Source organism: Palaemon carinicauda, chromosome 4 (genome assembly GCF_036898095.1).
Source record: "Palaemon carinicauda isolate YSFRI2023 chromosome 4, ASM3689809v2, whole genome shotgun sequence".
Taxonomy (NCBI): Eukaryota; Metazoa; Arthropoda; class Malacostraca; order Decapoda; family Palaemonidae; genus Palaemon; species Palaemon carinicauda.
The window spans coordinates 171,522,485-171,532,484 of record NC_090728.1 but is presented as its reverse complement, the minus strand read 5'-3'; the positions used below and the strand labels follow the sequence as shown (position 1 = coordinate 171,532,484).

General features: G+C 31.8%; 1 long non-coding RNA gene across 1 annotated transcript in view; it reads right to left on the bottom strand.

The window, feature by feature from the left end:
* The window catches only part of LOC137640194 (uncharacterized), a 33,999-nt gene extending 29,992 nt beyond the window's left edge, over window positions 1-4,007 (bottom strand). The window contains exon 1 of the long non-coding RNA XR_011044315.1: window positions 3,935-4,007. This is a non-coding gene — a long non-coding RNA (uncharacterized lncRNA). The remainder of the gene's footprint in view (window positions 1-3,934) is intronic.
* Window positions 4,008-10,000: the final 5,993 nt, after the last annotated feature.

Genomic DNA, 10,000 nt, shown 5'->3' with positions numbered 1-10,000 from the left:
AAATTCATTCAAGATAGGACTAAACGCTACATCGAGAGAAAAAAAATTCCGAACTACCCCATCATTTTTATCGGAAAGAAAATTAGATTTTGGCAATTGATATGGGATTTTTCCTGATATTGATATAAAAGAACTATTAGTAATTTTGTGATTATTATCATAATGTAGAATGGATACGACTGTGGATCTCTTCATATAAAAAAGTACGTGAGATATGCTGTTAATAAGTTCTGCCCTTTCCATGAAATATCTCTCTCTCTCTCTCTCTCTCTCTCTCTCTCTCTTAGTATATAGAATAAATCAAGAGAATTAAGCCGATTCCAACTACGTTGCAGTTACTCGTCTATTGTGCATGATTACCATGAAGACTATTTCTAACCAAGGACTATTTATGATATCCCTAAAGCACATGACTTTCATGCTTTTAGCCACAAATAGTTTATGATGTCAAACTATCTCGAGAATAAAGAGTCAATACAAAAAAATTGTCCATTGAAGGGGATAAGCATTCATTTTGACTCTACTATGCACATTTATAACCATATCAAGTATTGTAATTTGAATGGTTTTGACACTAGTGCTCGTGAATATATTAAAATTACTTTCAAATGTTGAATCACAAATAGTTTTCAACTTTTAAGCAAGAGGACCGTAGTAGGAAAACTTGTAAAATAACTTAATGAAACCTTAAAATAAAGTAACCGTCAAAATAACTATTTTCTCACCCATATGTCGAGTTAAGCAGTCAAACATTTTCCCTGTAAATTACAATAAAACTTTTTTTTTTTCTTTAAAAAATGGGGAACGCACTCTGCGAGACAACCTCCCTCCCCCTTCAGGATCCATAGTGTGTCATCTCTAAATAAAAGGCTATTCCCTCTATCAGTTAAACAATAGTTTGTAAAAGCCAGAAATAAAATATCTTAACCTTCTAAAAAAATTTCTATGAAATAATTGCTGTTGGGCTAAACCCTCTCCGCAATGAAAAAGTAGCTAGTTCCTTTTGATATAGAACGGTCCTTTAAACTATCTACATCGTTGTACAGAATAAAAACAAACAAAGTAGCTTATGATTTTTAAGAACTTAATAATTTTAGATATGATTTTTATGAAGTTTTCAGGACAAAAAAAATAAAAAAAATAAAAGTCATCAGTTTTGAAAGCCTCATAATTCTTAAACTTCAGAATTATCTGAATTATCTACTGCACCTGTTATGTTAGCCCCATAAACAACTATTCCTTAACTTTTTTCCCCAGATACAAACTCTTACCTGACCGTTGTTCTGTATCCTAAATGACTCCTTCATATATATACATTTAGATAAAGGAATATAATCAACGTAATCTTTACCATGTCTCAAGATTGATATTTAATGTTTAGTCACGTCTTAAAGCTTTAGCTTAAAACTTTAATTGGTTGAAACTAGACGAAAACAAAATGTTTTAAAATTTCGAAAGAAAAACCTTGGGACAAAATTATTATTCCTTAAGATTTGCTCTACCAGTTTCTAAACAATTTAATCAAAATTTTTTTTATCTTTAGGTTATCTAAAATTTCAGTACATGTAAAATTCATCATTGCACGATTATCAACCCATTGTCCTATCGTCTATTTCCCAGGCTTCCAATGTTGGAACAATTTAAAAAAGGCTTAATTGTATTGAAATACTAACACTCCCAAAACAAATGATCTCATTAAAAAAAAAAATACATTATGGTACGAATGAAAGAATTAAAGGGAAGCGATGAAACTACAGTTTAACTTAGAAAGTTTATGAATTCTTCAGTTCTTTCCCTGAACACATATGCCTTTAATGGCGATACAATCCCTTAACTAAAACCCTCTTCATTAAATCCCCCCTGTACGCTATATTTCAAGAGATTTTAAAACAATCACCTCCTTACAGAAGGGTCGTAATCTACCCAATCTCTTAGTCAGTACATTACTTAACTCGACAATACCATTAAGGATGTTAGTTCAAAACACCAAACTTCTGACCCTAGTTAAAGATCTTCTAAAGTACTGTCGCATAACTTGAATAATTTTAGAAAAAGTTTGTTAATTTATTAAAAAACCTATATATATATATATAGATATATATATATATATAATATAATATATATATATATATATATATATATATATATATATATATATATATATATATATATATGTAACAGAAACTACACAAGTATCAATTCATCTTCCTGAGCAACTCAAAGTAACAATTTCTTTTTCAGTCAGCCAACCCAAGGTTTCTCATTTGTAAATACTAAAATGGAAGTTTCAATTAAATTCTAGTTTCATATACCTGTGCTCATACTACTTTTCAGAAGTCAACATTCTGAAAGCTAAGAAGACGTTGAAACCAGATTTTTAGTAATTCAGAAAAATGGCCAAATTAAATTTCTCGACCATGAGAGAGAAGCCGTGAAACTAAAATAATTTACCATAACATTTTAGATAAATTTCTGTAATAGCTTATATCAAGCAAATAGAACAACCACGAAGTAGTGAAGATAAGTTTATTTGAAGAGATTTAACAATTAAACCTTTAAAAGGAAAAAAAAAAAGTGTATTCAAACAACCATCAATTAAATATGAACATTATAGATTTCATTCTGTGGAAGAAAACCTCATCGATCATTAATCATTCCAATGAACGATTTGACAAATCGATAAAGTTTAAATTTCCTTCTGTTAAACTTTTGCAGATTTTATCAAGAATAGCCAATAAAACCGGAAGAAATTTCAGTTATAATCTTTCAAAATTACTAGCGTTGACAGTCATTTTGTCAAATACCACTAAAAAAGAGCAAATAGTTGTTACAACTTAATGAACTATTTACCGGAATTTCTAAGTTTTCCAAATCTTCCAGTACAATCCAGAATCTCAAACATCTCAATGGACATCTTTATCCAAATATTAAGAGCCATCTTGATGTAATTAGTGCAGATCCAAGCAGAATTTCCAGTAAAAACCTTTAGAATTATAAAATATCTGATGGCGTTTCCAGTAGCAATCTTCAACCAATTCAACCAAACCAAATATTGCTTGGTAGAAATTGGAAGTCACTGATTCACCGTATTCATGCTTTATCTTGAAGTCGCTCCAAATCTGAAAGAAGGTCAATAATCAGAAAAGTTTCTACTAAAAGTCAGTTATCCCTACATAAAAGACCTTTATATTAAATTAGATATTGTAATAGCGTATACTAAATTTATATTCATACAACAAAGCTTACATACAAATACTTTCAAAACAAGAATTTATTGATAGTATGATAATATTAAGATATGGAAAAATCTATTATATAAAAAGCAAAGGAGTTAAAAACTTTCCACTATGTATGTGATCAACTGACCAAGTGAACTGCAAACCTAAATAAAATACAAAACAATCAAACAACTCACTTAAAACTAAGGGGATTAAAAGCAAGCCTCCCTATAGCGCACGGTAGACCTTTAAGGTCTACCGTCCGCTATAGGGAACGTCCTCGTGAGGACTGGCTTGCTTTGGGATTGCATAAAATCAAACAAAACAATACTTGCCTTTTAGTTCAGATGGAAAAAATACTTCAGAGTCCAGCGGTGTCATTGGTCAATCTCTATTAAACGACATGTGGTTCTGTACAAAAGGATCGTATAGGCAACAGCATTATCTCCATCCAGATAAAGTTACAAGGCACATATAATCAGGAGATCCCAACCTTTTCTTTTCTGAAAGTAAAAAAACCCGATGTTAATACAAAAGTACCAAAATAAAATTGTGTACAGATAAAGAACTTAAAACCCCGTATGTTAAGAGACTGGTATTTGACACTGTATAGTGATTACTTATTCTGTATATCAACAGCACTCAAAAATTACCAAACGATACCAAAATAGAAGATAGCTCAGGTGGCTATCAACACAAAAAAGTTCTTTACTTACCGACTTGCCAACGTAGCGCGAGTCACGTATACCGGTTACCACCAACCCCCAAACTGTTCGGGGAAGCGGCAGAGCAGCCTGAGAAAGCTTCGATATGTCAAGCCAAGGACTCTAAAACAGAGGGAGACAGTACCCCGCCCAATAGTATCCATAGCAACGTAACCATCACTCGCTAGGTCCATTTCTTAAAAGATAACTTTACAGCGGGCGAGAATTAAAGTTATTTTTTACAGAATCATATAACTACTATGTTCTTGCTTTATTGATAGTTCAACTATCTGGCTCGATTAGATATATATGGAAAAATGTGTTATATATATATATATATATATATATATATATATATATATATATATATACGTATATATATATATATATATATATATATATATATATATGTGTGTGTGTGTGTGTGTGCAAGTGGTAATCACTTTTTCCATTTGGTAAGTTTCTTGATCTTGAAATTTATATTTCAACAGTTGTGTAGTGAATCAGATTATTTCATTCATAGCCTGGGTGCACGTATTCGCTGACCATAGAGAGTGTGTTTTACTTGTATGTTGTTTCTGTGTGATTCCGTAATTTTTGGCAAAATAATACATACGTAGAGAGAGAGAGAGAGAGAGAGAGAGAGAGAGAGAGAGAGAGAGAGAGAGAGGGGGGGAGAGAGAGAGCTAGCCTTCGGAAGTAGCCTATATGAGAAAATACGAGAGTGAAATTTTTCACAGAAATGTGAGAGTAGTGGGCTCGCCAGGTAGTAAGACAAGGGCTAAGACAATGTTAAGTTATTTCATACAGCTTAATTAAAATATTCATAATAAATGTTAGGTAAACAAAACAACATAAATGCATAGCAGCCGATATAGGAACATGTAATGTGACTTTTTTTTTACATCTACATTTATTTAAAAGAAAATTAGTTCCACATAGCCTACCTATATATAAACTCAATTGTAATATGGACATTTATACTTTCCATTTTAGTTATCACAATGTGATTGATATAGGCCTGGTGCCAGGACCACCCCTCAGGATGTTTTCTGCTACATGTTTTAAACTCACATTTCCTGATAACTTATGTCTTGGGTTGTGTCAAAAATATAGCGACCATCCTCAACTTAGAGCCGTTCTCAAATAGGGGCCAACACCCCCCCACCCCACCCCTTCCCACTATGCTCAATTCCGCCTCACATAAATCTACATTAAGCCTTATATAGGCTGTCAAAAATATTCAGACTTTCATAAGCTTTGCAGGGACTATTACAATATATCAAGAAACATCATTAAAGAGCAAAAATTACGATAGTATATGTATTTTGAAAGTAATACAAAATGTCCAAATACAAACAAAAAAAATCTGGATTTTAACATATTTTTCTTTGCAAACGAAGTCCTCTCAGAAAGATATAACTAATATATAATTACATATTGCATTATAAATACTTCCTTGTTACATGCGTTTTCATTAAGCCTGTGTTGACATTTCTTACAGCCAAAGTTTACGTTACACTGAAATAAATACCAAAACTTCTCTATCCGCTTCAAACTGATAAATCCAAATAATTAAGTGATGGTTGTATCTCCTAACATTTTCCATACTTATTATAAAATATGAAGTGACTAATTGTTATAAAAATTTTTAAGGTATTTGTTCATATTTACTTAGAAGTTAATGACTATTTTTCATATCTATTTGTTCATTTATTTATTGACGTGATTATCATGAAAGTTGCCGACGAAAGTTTTTTCATAAAAACAAATGCTGCATGTAAGCGAACAAGCCACCAACAAAAAGATATATATATATATATATATATATATATATATATATATATATATATATATATATATATATATATATATATATATATATATGTATATATATGCATATATATACATATATATATATATATATATATATATATATATATATATATATATATACATATATATAAAAATATATATATATATATATATATATATATATATATATATATATATATATATATATATATATATGTATGTATATATAACTCAATATGATTCCCAGACTAGGATTTACTTTTCCTAATTGATATCCAAATAACTTCCCTTTTCCCTCAGTGAATCAATCTCTGCCAACGGTTTGTAATTGATCCCTAACTCATTAAGTATTGAAACTCTAACGGGGCCGAGAAAAAATTAATAACGAGTGATGTTTTGATGACAATGATGGAATATCTGTCTTTTATTGTATATTTATATAGCACTGCAGGGGGCATACAAAAAAATCATTACACCAACAACATGAAAAGCTGAGTTTTCTTACCTGGTGAAGAATAGTGAAGGATCTGAAAGTTATTTCAGATTGATTATTGAATTTTAGAGAGAGAGAGAGAGAGAGAGAGAGAGAGAGAGAGAGAGAGAGAGAGAGAGAGAGAGAGAGAGAGAGAGAATGTTGAAATTTCTGTCTACCTATGCGTATAGTGGGTCCTTTGATCTGTCGCTTGTTAGTAACGTTTGTCATAAACCAAGAATAACAAATTTAGGAAGTGCGGTAGCCTTAGCTCTTAGTGTCTAAAAAATGCTACCTGCCTGAAGTATTTTCCAGCCATGAAGAAACTGATGTCAGGCTTATCATTTATATCAATTACATTCGGACCAAACTACCATACATCAAGACGGTGAGAGTTAGGGCAAAGGACAATGATATTTTGTTTAATTCTTCTCTATCATGCTAAATCTTTCAGTCACCATCCTCTTGAATATGGGAGAACGACTCATCAACATTAATTAGTCAGCATAGAATTATTCTCAAGACCACATTACAGCCCTTTTGTCACTTCATGTCTTCAGCATTGAAAGGCAGCGGAAATATACGATCAGTCAAACTCTTGACCAAAATTCAAAGTCCATTGATAATTTTGCTGAAGAATCCACATGCCATTTGTATGGTGTTAGTTACAGAATATAGAAATTTATTGAAGCCCGAGAAATAAAGGACAAGAAACTCAGTGGTTCAACTGTAGTTACAAGTATACGGCCAGCAGTCACTTTTGATCTTTGTAAAGTTTCCCCCATGAAAAGGAGTTCTTGTGCAGCATGTGAAGAGAGTTAATTACCAAGAGTGCATCCGAAATTACCATTTCCTCAGGAGTTTGGTTTTCACATAAATTCTGACGGAAGTAAACTTGAACCGTTATGGTTTGAGGGAGACATCATCTCCAAAGATCTCGAGTGTATTAGTAGATGAGGAAGGAGACAAAACAAAGTGCGATGAATTCAATATAAGTGATGATCATGATAATTATGAATCTGATGATGAGGATGAACGTGATGAATCAGACAGTGATCAATCATGTGCTGTTGACATGAATATTTATTTATTTTTTTTATTTTTTTTTTTTTTTTGAAAAATCTACAATTCTTAGTTTTACAAAAGAGAAAAGTTGGAAAATAAAATCCGCCATTCACCTATGCTTAAATAGTATAATTTAGCTCATTATGACTCAATTTACCTTAAATGAGTTCATTTGATACAGCCAGTATGCAAGTAGGCCAAGTGGACATTTATTAATTCATTTTCTTAAGTTTGTGAAAAAGATGTGCGTTATTTACCACCGTATGTTTTGTATGCTACCTACAACTGCGAATATAGACTCGAAAGAAAGCTTGTATATTATGGAAGTTTTTGTATGAAAAATTTACCAATAGATTCATTATTTTTTCGTGAGAGGACTTCGTTTCCAAAGACAAATATGTTAAAAAACATATTTTTCTTTTTTCGGTTTGTCTATGTACATTTTGTATTACTTTCAAAATGTATATTATACTATAATAATTTTTGCCCTTTACGTATGTTTCTTGATATATTATTATAGTCCATGAAAAATTCCATGAGAGTCTGAGTATCTTTGACAGCCCATATAAGGTTTAATGTAGATTTATGGTAGGAGGAGTTGAGCTTAGTGTGAAACGGGTGGTTTTGAGCCCCTATGAGAGAACGGCCCGGAGTTGAGGGTGGTCGCCATGTTCTTGACATAGCCCAAGACATAGATTATCAGGAAATGAGAGTAAAAAAAAAAAAGGAAAATTAGCTGAAAACATCCTGATGGGTGGTCCTGGCACCCACCCTAATAATTCATCTTTTACATCTCTATACATACATTAGCCAGTCATATGAGTAATGTCATTATCAAAACGAATTGCCTGCAATTCTATTCCAACAATACAAAATTGAAAGTATGAGTTTTACATATTTTCATTTTACAAAAAAAGGTGAAAAAAGATAAAAGTACTCAGGCAATAAATTCACTTTGTCACACATAATATTTGCAACAGTCAGACTATCAACAATCTATTCATAACGCTTTCAAATTTTGATTTTTTTTTTCAAACCATTCCACTTTTTCCGATTTTTATCTATCAAGAGGATCCCTTTAAAAAAAATATTTCATAGTACGCAATTCCATCGGAATAAATGGAGGTATCTTTTTTTAGCTAGTAAAAGATTGGAAAAACACATTACTTCAAAGTTAGATTCAACGAGTTGGTTACTCTCTCTCTCTCTCTCTCTCTCTCTCTCTCTCTCTCTCTCTCTCTCTCTCTCTCTCTCTCTCTCTCTCTCTCTCTCTCTCTCTAGTTATCTGGTCCTTAGATTGTCCAGGCATTACTACATTGGATCCATCTCTTGGGTTTCCTTTGCCTACCCATACACCGAGTAGTCTGGCCTATGCTTTCCATATTCTCCTCTGTCCTCATATACCTGATATCATTGAGATTACCAAACAATTCTTCTTCGTTGTTGGGGTTACCTACTGCACTGTAATTGTTGAGTGGCTAATTTCCTCATGGTAAGGGTAGAAGAGACTTTCTTTAGCTATGGTAAGCAGTTCTTCTAGGAGGACACTCCGAAATCAAACAGTTGTTCTTTAGTCTTGGGTAGTGTCATAGCCTCTGTAGTACAATGATCTTCCACTGTCTTGGGGTGGATGTCTCTTCGTAAGGGTACACTCGGACACGCTATCTTATATCTCTTCCTCTTGTTTTTTTTTTTAAGTTTTTTATAATTTATGTATGAAAGATCTATATGAATGTTGCTACTGTTCTTAAAATATTTTATTTTAATTGTTCATAACTTCTCTTGCAGTTTATTTGTTTCCTTGTTTCCTCTCTTCTCTGGGCTATTTTCCTGTTGGACCCCTTGGGCTTATAGCATACTGCTTTTTCAGCTAGGTTTGTAGCTTAGATAGTTATGATAATAATAATAATAATAATAATAATAATAATCATCATCATCTCCTCCTACGCCTATTGACGCAAAGGGCCTCGGTTAGATTTCTCATTTGTTGTTATTTACAGGGGAATATAAGTTTTAGTAATACACATATGACACTATTTTGGACTAGCGAAACGCCTAGTAACCAATATCTTTATGCATGCAAACCTCCTCGTTGTTATATGAAATATATCGTATTGTCACAGCCCCATTAATCAAAAGAACAAGTGTTCATATTTCCAACCAAAATTTTCTTCTTCCAAGAATTACTTGAATAAACTTGTCTTTATGAAACTGTAAAAATCCCAACACATTGAAAACTTCTAAAGGTAAGATGCTAAAGAAAGGATACATAAAAATACTGATAATTATTAATCAAGCATACATTGCATTAGTTAATGTATTTTTAAAGGAACGAAATAAATGAAAATTTTTTTTTTTTTTTGCATAATTTACATAGTATCATTTATATTATAGAAACCTCTATTATTGTTAGGAATAATCTTTCGAAGGGAGTGACATAGTTGTCAGTTCCAGATTACTTTTATTGTTTTTGTATTTTAGTGTCTCAAAAAAAAAAAAAAAACGCTTTCTTCGTTACAGATATTCTTGGATTAATTCATGAAATGACTGATTGAGCGGGTGAACTTTATTTCTTCAGCTAATAGGAAAGATGGATGAAAGAAAAGTGAAACGGTTAGCTAACTAACAATGGTAAGGAATAGATTGGAAAGTAAAGTATTAGTAAGAGTAAGATAAAATGTGGTTTAACTGCAATTTTATTTATGTACAGGGTTATTTTTCTTGCT